This window comes from Lagopus muta, chromosome 7, assembly GCF_023343835.1.
Source record: "Lagopus muta isolate bLagMut1 chromosome 7, bLagMut1 primary, whole genome shotgun sequence".
NCBI classification, from domain to species: domain Eukaryota; kingdom Metazoa; phylum Chordata; class Aves; order Galliformes; family Phasianidae; genus Lagopus; species Lagopus muta.
Window position 1 is genome coordinate 49,929,721 of NC_064439.1, and position 10,843 is coordinate 49,940,563.

The window sequence follows — 10,843 nt, forward strand, 5'->3', positions numbered from 1 at the left end:
TGGTTCCACAATCGCCTGAATTTTATTTTGATTTTCTATGTGTCATTCCTCACAGATTTTTTTCTTTTGCTGCATAACACAACTGTAAATGTGCTATTCACATCAGTTTGCAGAATTGTGACCTGAACAGCAATTCACACATTCATACTTTCTGTGGCATCAACGCAGAAGAAGCCCCTACTCTTCAGCAGTGCACTCTGGAGATCCAGTCACACAGCTTTGCTGGCCTTTTGTGCTGTGTTTAAGGAATTGAGTTGCTGCAGGCTTTCTCAGCCATCTCCTTGTCCTGTGAATGTTTTGAGCAACTGATATACCTCACTGGGTGTTCAGCCAGTAATTTGAACTGCTGATGTTCTTCGCCTTGCACATAATGATTTGATATGAATAAACATCGACACTGTGACAATTGTTTATTAGTTTTGGCTTTTCTTTGAATTTTAGAGTAGGAATTATATGCTAAGAAATAGGTTTTTAGGTCAAATTCTCTCCTGCTTTTCCCATAGTTTGTCATTTCATAAACTGAATCAATTTTTTTGCATTTGTGTTCTTTGGAACTATCACATCTTTTATCTAGGCATGTGTCCCAGGCCAAAACAAAACTTCTCTTGCCATTTGCTATTTTTTTTCAATACCTATACGATACTCTGTTTTTCCTAAGCTGCTGGACTCATCATATTTCTCCTTCTGAGGCTATAAGGTTATGTCCATTTCTGTCTTTTTAAAAGCCTGAGATTGTGGTGATTTACATGCTCTTTGCTTACAACGTCCTTACAAAACAGTGGATGTCAGGTAATGCAAACCTAAAGGGGAGCACTGTGCCTGTGGTAGCTTTCTGACCCTGAAAGTCTGCAGGGAGTGTGCTTTATTTGTAGTTGGTGTGGGTCTAATCCATCCTAAAACCAGTTTATCTTCCATTTCTAATTTGTAGTTGCAGATAGAGACAAAAATAAAAATAATGTAAAATTTCAGTTAGAAAGCAATCCGTTTATATAGGTAAAGTGTTATGTTACGTAATACCTTATGCTGCATCAGAAATAGAGTGGCCAACAGGACAAAAGAAGTGATTGTCCCCTCGAATTTGGCACTGGTGAGACCACACCTCAAATCCTTTGTTCAGCTTTGTGCCCCTCGCTACAGGAAGGCTGCTTGAGCATGTGCAGAGAGCAACAAAGCTGGTGAAGGAGACGGAAAGCAAAGGTTATGAAGAGTGGTTGAGGGAACTGGTGCTGTTTAGTCTGGAGAAGAGAAGGCTGAGGGATCGTCTCACTGCTTTTTACAACTACCTGATCCACAAACATCATCAAGTTCAACTCCTGGCTCCACACAGAACCACCTAAAAATCGTAGAATCATAGAGTGGTCTGAGTTGGAAAGGACCTTTAGGACATCTATTTCCAATCTCCCTGCTATAGGCAGTGACACCTCCCTCTAGACTACGCTGCTCACAGCCCCATCCAGCCTGGCCTTATATTCTTCCAGGGAAGGGGCATCCACAACAGTTTGGTGCCATGCCCACTGTCCTGGAAGCCATTCCATGCCCACCACCCTCTGGTGAAGAACCTTTCCCTAACCCCCCTGGCACAGCCCCATGCCATTCCCTCAGCCCTGTCGCTGTCACACAGAGCAGAGCTCAGCGCTGCCCTCCGCTCCCTGTGTGCAGTTGCAGCTGCCATCAGGCCTCTCCTCAGCCCCTCTGCTCTGGGCTGAACAAACCAAGGGATTTAAGCTGCCCTCTACACCCTTCCCCATCTTCATATCCCTCTTTTGCACATTCTCTAATAGTTTTATGCTTTTTTATTGTGGCATTCAAACCTGCACACAGTGCTTGACGTGCAACCACACAGCGCAAAGCACAGTGAGACAACTCCTTTCCCTTGCCTGGCTGGCAGTGTGGCCTGATGCACCTTAGGGTACAATTGGCCCTTTGGGTTGCCAGGACACGCGCTACTGACTCAGACTCAGCTTACCATCAACCAGAACCTCCAGATCCCTTCACATGGGGATCTCCAGCTGCTCGTCCCCATCTGTACATATATCTATGGTTGTTTTGGTCCAGGTACAAAATCCTTGCTGACCTTCATGCAATTGCTAAATGCCCAGCCCTCTTCTGTCAAGATCTCTGCAGTACTTCTCTAGCCTCAAGGGAGTCAGCAGTTCCTCCTAGTTCAATGTCCTGTGCAAACTTACTTAGTATACTTTCAAGAGCTGTATTCAAGTCATTGATTAAATGACTTTAATTCATTAAAGAGAACTGGCATGTAAAGAAGTAATGAGATGGTTGTCAGTTTCTTTTCTCAGGTAGCAAGTGATGAGACACAAGGAAGCAGACTCAAGTTGTGTCAGGCAAAGTTTAGGTGGATATTACGACGATGATCAAGAGTTGAAGTGGGTTTCCCAGCGAAGTGGTGGAATCCCATCCTTGGAGGTATTTAAGAGTTGTTGGACTTGGTGATTTTGAAGGCGTTTTCCAACCTAGATGATTCTACAGTTCTACATTGGTGAAGTCTGAAACATTCTGACAGAGTTCTCTTATCAATACAGGCACAATATTTGTGTCCCAGTTAGGAACAAACAGAGGCTGCTGTGTTGTTGAGAGTTGTCTCTACTGTTCCTGCACTAAACAGAATTCTTACATCTGAAATGCTTGTTTGTATGCATCTCTTAATGCTACACAAACACTGCTTTGCAGGAATATAATTCAGTGAGAATTACTGTCATTCTCAAAGCACTGTATTAGCTTCAGTACTCCTACCATACTAGAATGTGCTACGTGTTGCAGGGCAGAGTGCTAGTCAGTGTCTTGTGGGCATTTCAAGGATGGCTTCCAAAAATGGCCTCATTCTCTTGCCACGATGTGGGCACAGGATGAGCAACAGAGAATAGTGCAAAATGACTGCAGGAGAAAATGCCTCAGCAAGGACTGTTGAGGCCAGAGTTATTGTAATACCATACAGAGAGAGCTGAACCAAGGGCTACCTGAGCCAGTAAAAGAAACTCCTGCAATAAATCATGTCTTTCATGTCTTTCTGCTTGGTGTCAGTTGTATGGACCATTTGCCCAGTTCCTTGGGCAGATTATCTATATAACTCAATTTAAGTTCAGTATAATTTCTCCATTATACAGAAAAAAAATGTCACTGTGTTTCAGGTGATCAAACCCCTTTTGCAAATTAAATCATCTAGCAATTACAAATCCTTCACTTTCTTCATTCCTCTGGTACTGATGTTTAGAGTATGTTAAGGAAAGATTAGTGTGGACACAGCAGACTTTATTTTCAGTATCTTATGATTTCCAAGAATGTAGATAATTGTTCCTGAAGAGATTTAATCAGTGAGTTTTTAAAAGATACCTACAGCAGGTCACTCAGAGCACATAAATGCTCTGTTTGATAATAGTGGGATGGAACATGCATGCCAATCCTTTTCTTCAATAACTTGTGCAACATATATTGCTCTTTTTTAGCTTGGACTGCAAGAAGAGGTTTATGAACCTGTGGCTACTTTTGGTGTTAGGCATCATCCCTATGGTCAAAATGAAGTGTCACACTCACTGTTTAGCTGGTGGCGTTTCTTTTGGCGGATAGATCGTCAGAGTTACTGCACCTCTTTTTCTGGCATTTTTCTCCAGATAAAGTAGATCTGAGGGTTGCACTGATTAATCTCTCCATATGTGATCTATGACATCTATAGCAAGAGTCTCTTTAGCTAATTTCAAAGCTGAGCAAGTATTAATCCTAACATCAGAGATACAGCTGCATTTCTGACCTTGAGGGCTATTGCTTCATTAGGCCTGATTAACTACAGTGTTATTTCAATTTTGCTCTGGTGTGGATTTATATCAGTGTACAGCTTTGGTAATGTGATAAATTAAATCCAGTACGCCAAAACCTGATTCAGCTGAAGTTAATAGCAGCAGTAATGTTGACCTCACGTAGCAGCATGACCTGTCTGAAAGCAGTTGAGGTGTCCTCATATCTCAACTTCCTCATGACTTTTTGGGACTGAAGATGGAAAAAAAAGCCAAAAGCATTTGGGTTTAGTTTTGTGCATGCTTTCAGCAACATGCTATCATGCTGCTTTTGCAAAGCACAGTGTATGTCTGTGGTCTGGTTCAAAGGACACAGATCTGCTACCATTTCATTTTAGTTATTGTTTGTTCTGCATTTGCTCAGCCTACCAAAAGATCTGATTTACTATCATACTGTTACCCAACCATGGAACATTCTTCTGATGTGAACTGTTTGACTTATTTTTAAGGATGGTTTCCATTTGAATTTTAAAACAAAATTGATCAAATGAAGGGAAATTTACTGGCCCATAAGCTTGACCCTTTCTTAATCAATTGGAGCTTTTCTTACTCTGTAAACCATTTGTTCTTGTTGAACTTGCTCACTGGTGTTTCATACTTTCAAGTATTTTTTGGATGATGCAACGTGGGCTGTCCCATGTGGGGATTTCACACCATTTACCTCAGTGCAGCTCTGACAGTTTTACCAGCTGAGGATTTGGCCCTGATCTCTACTTCTTTAATTTCACACAGGCTCTCTTCCAGCATCTCTGGTCAAGGTTAAATCAGCTTTTCACAGCAGTCAGATAGAACATAGTTGATGCATCCTATTCTACATTCTACACATGAGGCTTTATTTTGTGCCTGTCTCTTCAGAGATGTCTGTGTCAAGTGCCAAGCAGCTATCTAAACAGTAAGTACCTCCTTGTTACATGATTCCCTTAAAATCATATTCAAACTCCAACTTTTAGTCAATGACATGAATCAGCTGTGTCACAGCACCCATGGTGGCAAATGAAAGAGAGAGGTGACAAATGTGTGGCATGCTTCCTGAGATTATGCTGTCAATGACATGTTTCATAACTTTGGTCATCTGATCTTTATCCTTTCTTTGTGTGAAAGTGCTGGAGCAGAGACATCACAGGAAGAAATGTCACAATGCATGGGTGAGGAGCCTTCCATGTGAGGAAAGGTGTATCAGCTGTCACAGAAAATCATTCCCATTTCCCTGCTCTGGTTGTTTCCAGCCGTGGTGGATTTTGACTAAGTGACTGTCTCTAGCCTTGTGTGAATAAAATATCTGTACTCTCATCAAAGTAAAGAGTACTGTGCATCTGAAACCACATCTTATTTGTTTAGGGGATAAGCATTAGGCCAACCTGCTGGGCACCTGCCGTTTGTTCTGGGCGTCCTTAGGAATTCATCCTGAAACTTTTGTCATCAATTTCATAGCATAACAATTCCCATTCTGGTATCATGGTACTTATTTTTACGGTGTTCACACCAAGTAACGTACATGATCTTCAGAGACATCTTCTGAATATGGGAAACGCAGTTAACTCCAGCTGTTGTTGTTGCTTTTTTAATTGCTTTAACCCAGTGAGCTTGGGTGAATTATTCCCACTGTTTCCTGTGTTGTGATAGTGCAGTGCATAGTTTTGTGTGACATCTCAATTTTACTATAACTAATACGGAATCCATAATACAGCAAAAGCTTTGGATCTGACATAGGAAAGATACGAGGATAAAGAAGAGCGAAGAGTGAATGTTAAACATTTTAGGGATTCTGAGATTCTTTGGCAGTAGCACTTGTAGACTTCTACTCAGATCAACGCCACATGAAAATGAAATTGGCCTCATGCTTACCCCAGCTTGCCTTCACTGAAATGAATCTCCAGCTAACTCCCACTGGTAAATCCACACCAGGGAAATATTTGGGTATTTTTCTAAATCATTTCTGTAATACCTTTGTGCCAACAGAGTGATTAAAAAAAAACAACAACCACAGCTTCGGCCAAGATCTGAACTTATTTTCCAGTTTCCCATATGGGAAACTTTATAGTATGTGAAAAGTAGAAAGGACACCTGCTTCAATACAAGTCATGTTAAAGTTCTGCTGGGCTTATGTGAAAAACAAAATGTTCACTATTCTATCCAGGACCAGTCGAGAGGTTGTACTTTTATGTCCTACTGCACAGTAGAAATGATAATCCAAACACATTGCTTTGGATTATTGTTGTTTCATTCCTCACCTGCCTTAAAATAGCTTTGTTGCATGCCAGCATCTCAGCAAGTGTCCAATCCCAACAGCTCTATCTGCCGGTTTCCTGCCATACCCATTAAACCACACGTGAAGTGTTCCCCCTGGTACGTGATCAACTCATCTGTCCTGGGAAAACAGCAACAACAGTAACAACTACAAACCTGTTTGTTTGCACTGGATCATCTTTAGATGAAGATGCTTGTGTTGCTAAGAATCAGAGGGATTTGTAAAGAGGAAGAGCATATGTTCACTCTGCTGAAATCTCATGAATACATCAAGGGCATATTGTCTCTCTGCAGAGGGGCAAGGCAAATTTTCCAGCTTTGGTAGGACAGGAGAAAGAATTAATACTCTTTAAACTATGGTCTTGTTTGTTTCCTCCTTTGCCAACCTGTTATTTTCTAGTTTTCCTCAGCACTACTGAATTCCAGCTCAAACTGATCACAGTAGTTTCATAATTCTGTGTTCATACTTCTGTGTGACACCTGTCCCTCAGAGATGAGGCTGTGCTGCACGGCCTCCAGCTTTCCCTGATGACAGCTCTCAGAGCAGGGGATGAGGGGTCTGTCACTGGGGCTGGTTCTGAAAGAGCAGTCAACAGCAGGAAGGACTTTTTCTGCTCACAGTAAAGATGGGCAGTCTGTCTCCCAGACCTGCCCTTATGCAGAATCTTAGGGGTAGCCTGCTGGATTAACTGTTCTGCACCATCTGTAATTTCTCTCTTTTTGTCCCAATAGCAGTCTTCAGCTGCAACTGTTTCCACTGCAGAATGACTACTTTAAACCCACTTAATCTGAAGCAAACTGTGGAAATCTGAATAATGGAGGTCACTGGGGCCTCTGAAAGGAAAAGTAAATTTAGGATAACTTCACAAATGCTCAGTGTATTTGCTGTTCTGTGTTGTTTATCCATATCAAGTTTCAATTTTTATAAAATTGTACTCTGCAGAAAAGCATGGGACAAATTTATTCTGCGAGTTCGAATACTCTTGGTTCCAAAGTTCCTGAACTTCTATTGCTGGGAGCATCAAAGTCTGAGCCAAGCTGAAGGGCAGCCCATTTCTGCAGCAGTCAGCAAAACCCTTGATCTCAAATTTCTTGACTCATCCAAAATCCAAACCCCGGATCACACTTCACAGCTTTAGCCTATCTCTCACACTTCTATTCTGCTTTTATCCAGAGTGTGTTATCAAGAGGCCACCTGCAACGTCACTGATGCCAGGGCTGATCTTTAGCTGGAACAGCAAGTTGGTGTTGCTGGGCATAAGCAGAAGATATGAGCAAAAATATTCTGGTAGAGTTCATTGTGTTTTTGGCTAGACTCAATTTTGAGGCTCAGCTTCTTATCTCTGCTACTGCCAGAAGCTACAGGGCTGGCTTTTAGCATAGAAGAGATCCGCTGCTCTACCTTGCTGCTGAGCATAGAAAGAGGTTAACTTTGCATCTCTCTGCTCTTCTGTATCTGTGCGCTTGCTGTTGAACTGGATGGTTGTTGTGGTAAGACCACTGATTTTCTTCCCATGTTCTTTCACTGTAGTCACATGTGGCCAAGCTAACCCCCACAGTGCGACTGTTTTTTCCTATTTACGCATGTTACTAAGAAACATCAGCTAAGGATATGTTATTACAAGTTTGGGAATGACCCTATTCTTGGCATAGGGCCAAGCCAAACACTTTATTTCATTAAAAAAAGCAAAATGTGATGGAGTCAGTAGTTATAATGATGATTGGCAAGCAGAGGAGGAGTGCTACTACAAAAAAGAAAGATGGGAAATTCCAATAATCCTAATTAATAAGCATGGTCATTAATTCCATCAGTGGGATTATAAAACAAATGTCACTCTGCCTTAAGAGCACCATGGGCAGGAAAGAGCACAGGAGGAAGAATGTGATTAAGGCATCTTGATGTGATAAATCTGTTAACATTTAGATAGATAGATATATAACTGTTATTAAGATTGATTTTGTGAGATTCATTAAGCTTCGTCTTATAATAAAAAGGGAGGGAAATTAAGAAGCAGAAATATGATTTAAGTAGCAATGAACAGAGGGGGGAAAATGACAAAGTATTCATATGAAATAGACAAAGAAGACTCTAAAAAGCATTTATTTGTCTCTAAGCACAGCACAGAATGCTTTCTCCTTGTCGCAGCAGTACTGTTGTAACCTATTCCTTGGCCCTTCCCTTCTCCTCTTTACATATACGAGAGGGAATACGCTGCTTTCTCTTTGACAGTCTCTTGCTAGAACATATGAACCACAACATTCTAGTAACAAAATTACCCTGTCTTTGCGGTTATTTTCTGAAAAGGGACAGTAATTCAGAAATGACTGTTTTCCTCTCTTTGTACTGACTAGTTCATTGTGGACTCTAAATGCTGGCGTGAGACACGCTGACTGAGCTGGAGTTGAATTTGGAGGAGATGTTACTGGCGAACCCACTTGCACTGTTCTGCTTGAGAGTTTGTCAGTGTTTCAATTGCAAAGCACTCCTTGTGGAGATTTACAACTAGGTTATGGAAGTTCCCTCCCAGCTAAAATTTGCACTTCTTTTAACTTTTATGAGACAAACACAAAATAGAAATCAGATTTTTTTCAAGGGATATATTTCATCATAGCACGTAGAGATTTACTCATTTAAATCTCATCCTTGTTTCAGGGAGATTCCGTTTGCATGTGTAAACATAAGGACGTAGGGAGAAATCTTTGCCTGGTGGCTTGTCCCTAACCTCAGTGGAGCCCAAAGACTAGTGCTGAACTATACTAGCCAACTTAGCTCATAGCCAGTATCCTTCTTTTGCTGACTGTGACTAAACTGCTTTTTTTTTTTTTTGGTTTGTTTTTTCAGTCTTTTGATCAATATAATTTCAGTACACCTCCTAAACCAGTGATGGAGGAGAGGAAGAATCCATTTCAATGGATTTCTGAAACCGAACTCAAAGCAATACATAACAGAGATTAGAGTCTGAAATAGGTGCGTATTCTTTTCCTTTATCAGAGCTACAGAACTAGCAGCCTGAATCCAAACTGATCAAGACTAATGATGCCCATCAGCCATCTCCATCTCTGTGAAGAACTGCATAAAACAACAGCTGGGAAAGTGCTGAGCCCACAATATCCATAACTGACTTCCACAAAATGATCTCCATTGTCCTGCCATGTACAGGGTGTATTACGCATTATAACAAATTGACATTTCACTTGTTTGTGAGTCCTATTTCCTGTTGGATACAAGGATTTAAGCGCTTTTTTCCTGTTGCTCTTGGTGAGCAAAAGCTGTATTTCAGTTCAGGAGAACTGTTTACAAGCACACTGCATACGGCTAGCTATAAGAGAAGTGTATAAGCTGTTATGTTAAAAATTCACTTCCTTCCTGAAGCTTTAGCAGATCTATCAAAGATTTATATTTTTTCCCCAAAGTACTGATTTTTCTACCACAGTTACCCTAATCTCATGGAAGATCTTCCTAAGCAGCCAGAAGCCAGACCCTAAGGTAGTTGTGGAGAGAGCTGTGGGCTACACAACTAAAGGACAGTGCAGTTGAAATGGTGTCAGGTCTATCCGAAGCACAGGCTTTTTGCAAAAACACCACAAAAATACTTAGGCTGCCATTGCACATTTCTAATAACACTGTTGCTGTTTTACCAATGCAGTTTTCAGGGATTTAGTTCTCTTTTTAGACAGAGCCATGCTGTATTTCCTTAGCCAATAACTAGGGCCATGTGAAATACTCTCTGTCAAATCCCAAACCACCAAACACTGGCCAGGTTTCAGTTTTCATTATGAACTCAAAATTCAGACCAGGATGGCCTGCTGAGGAAATGGTCTGTTAAGGTTCACAAACCTTGCAAACAAACTTTGGCCCAGTTTTGATTAACCCCACCTTTAACTGGAGGAAATAGGTTTTCCCAGGCCTTTGGCTAAGCCAACCAGGCAGACCAAGACACCACATAGCCACTGCTTCTTAGCAAAATTTGTAGCATAGTCTGGCACTTTACGTCTGAGATGGTTAACCTGTGGTAGAGCACAGCACCAAAAAGACCATTTAAAATGATTTTGAAACATGCCTCATTCTGAGCATAGAAATGGAACCAGCTAATCAGAGCTGTGCGGATAGAGTGTTCAGGCTTCTTGGTCTCCATCCAACAGCACTCAGAGTTTGAGGTTTTAAGTTACTCCTTGGTTATTTATATATTCAAAATAGAATGGCAATTTTAACTTCTAGCTAAACAGATACAAAAATGAAAACTGCCCTCACCTCCAATTTGAACGCTCTCACTGTTACAACATGCTGTGTGGGGGGGTGTAGGCATGACGCACACACTTTTACTTTTGTTTTTTTGTCTGGCCTGGTGTTATATTCCCGAGACATTGCTTTATCAACAGATGAAAGCCTTGGCACTAAAATATTGCAGTGTGGCTTACATTAGTGGTAGTAGTAGTCTGATCCAGAATTACCCGCCCAACATGCCTTTGAATTTGATTGAACTGACCTGTCGAGATCTCAGACATGGCTAATCTTTGCTCTCTGGCAGACTGTCTTCATTAGGACATGGCAGGATCCTGCAGAAGCGGCATTCTGCTGGGATGGTGTCATTTTGCTGCATGCAGAGACTATGGTCAGTAGGTTTGTTTGGTATCTGGCAGCGTGGTGCACAGTGGAAAGAGAATTGGACTGTTTTGGTTGGTTTATGTCGCGTGGGTTTTTTTCCCCATTTTTTGTATATTTGTTGGTTTTGTTCCCCCCCAGTATGTGCTAACTCCAAAGCTGGAGTTCCTCATACCAAGTAGCTCTA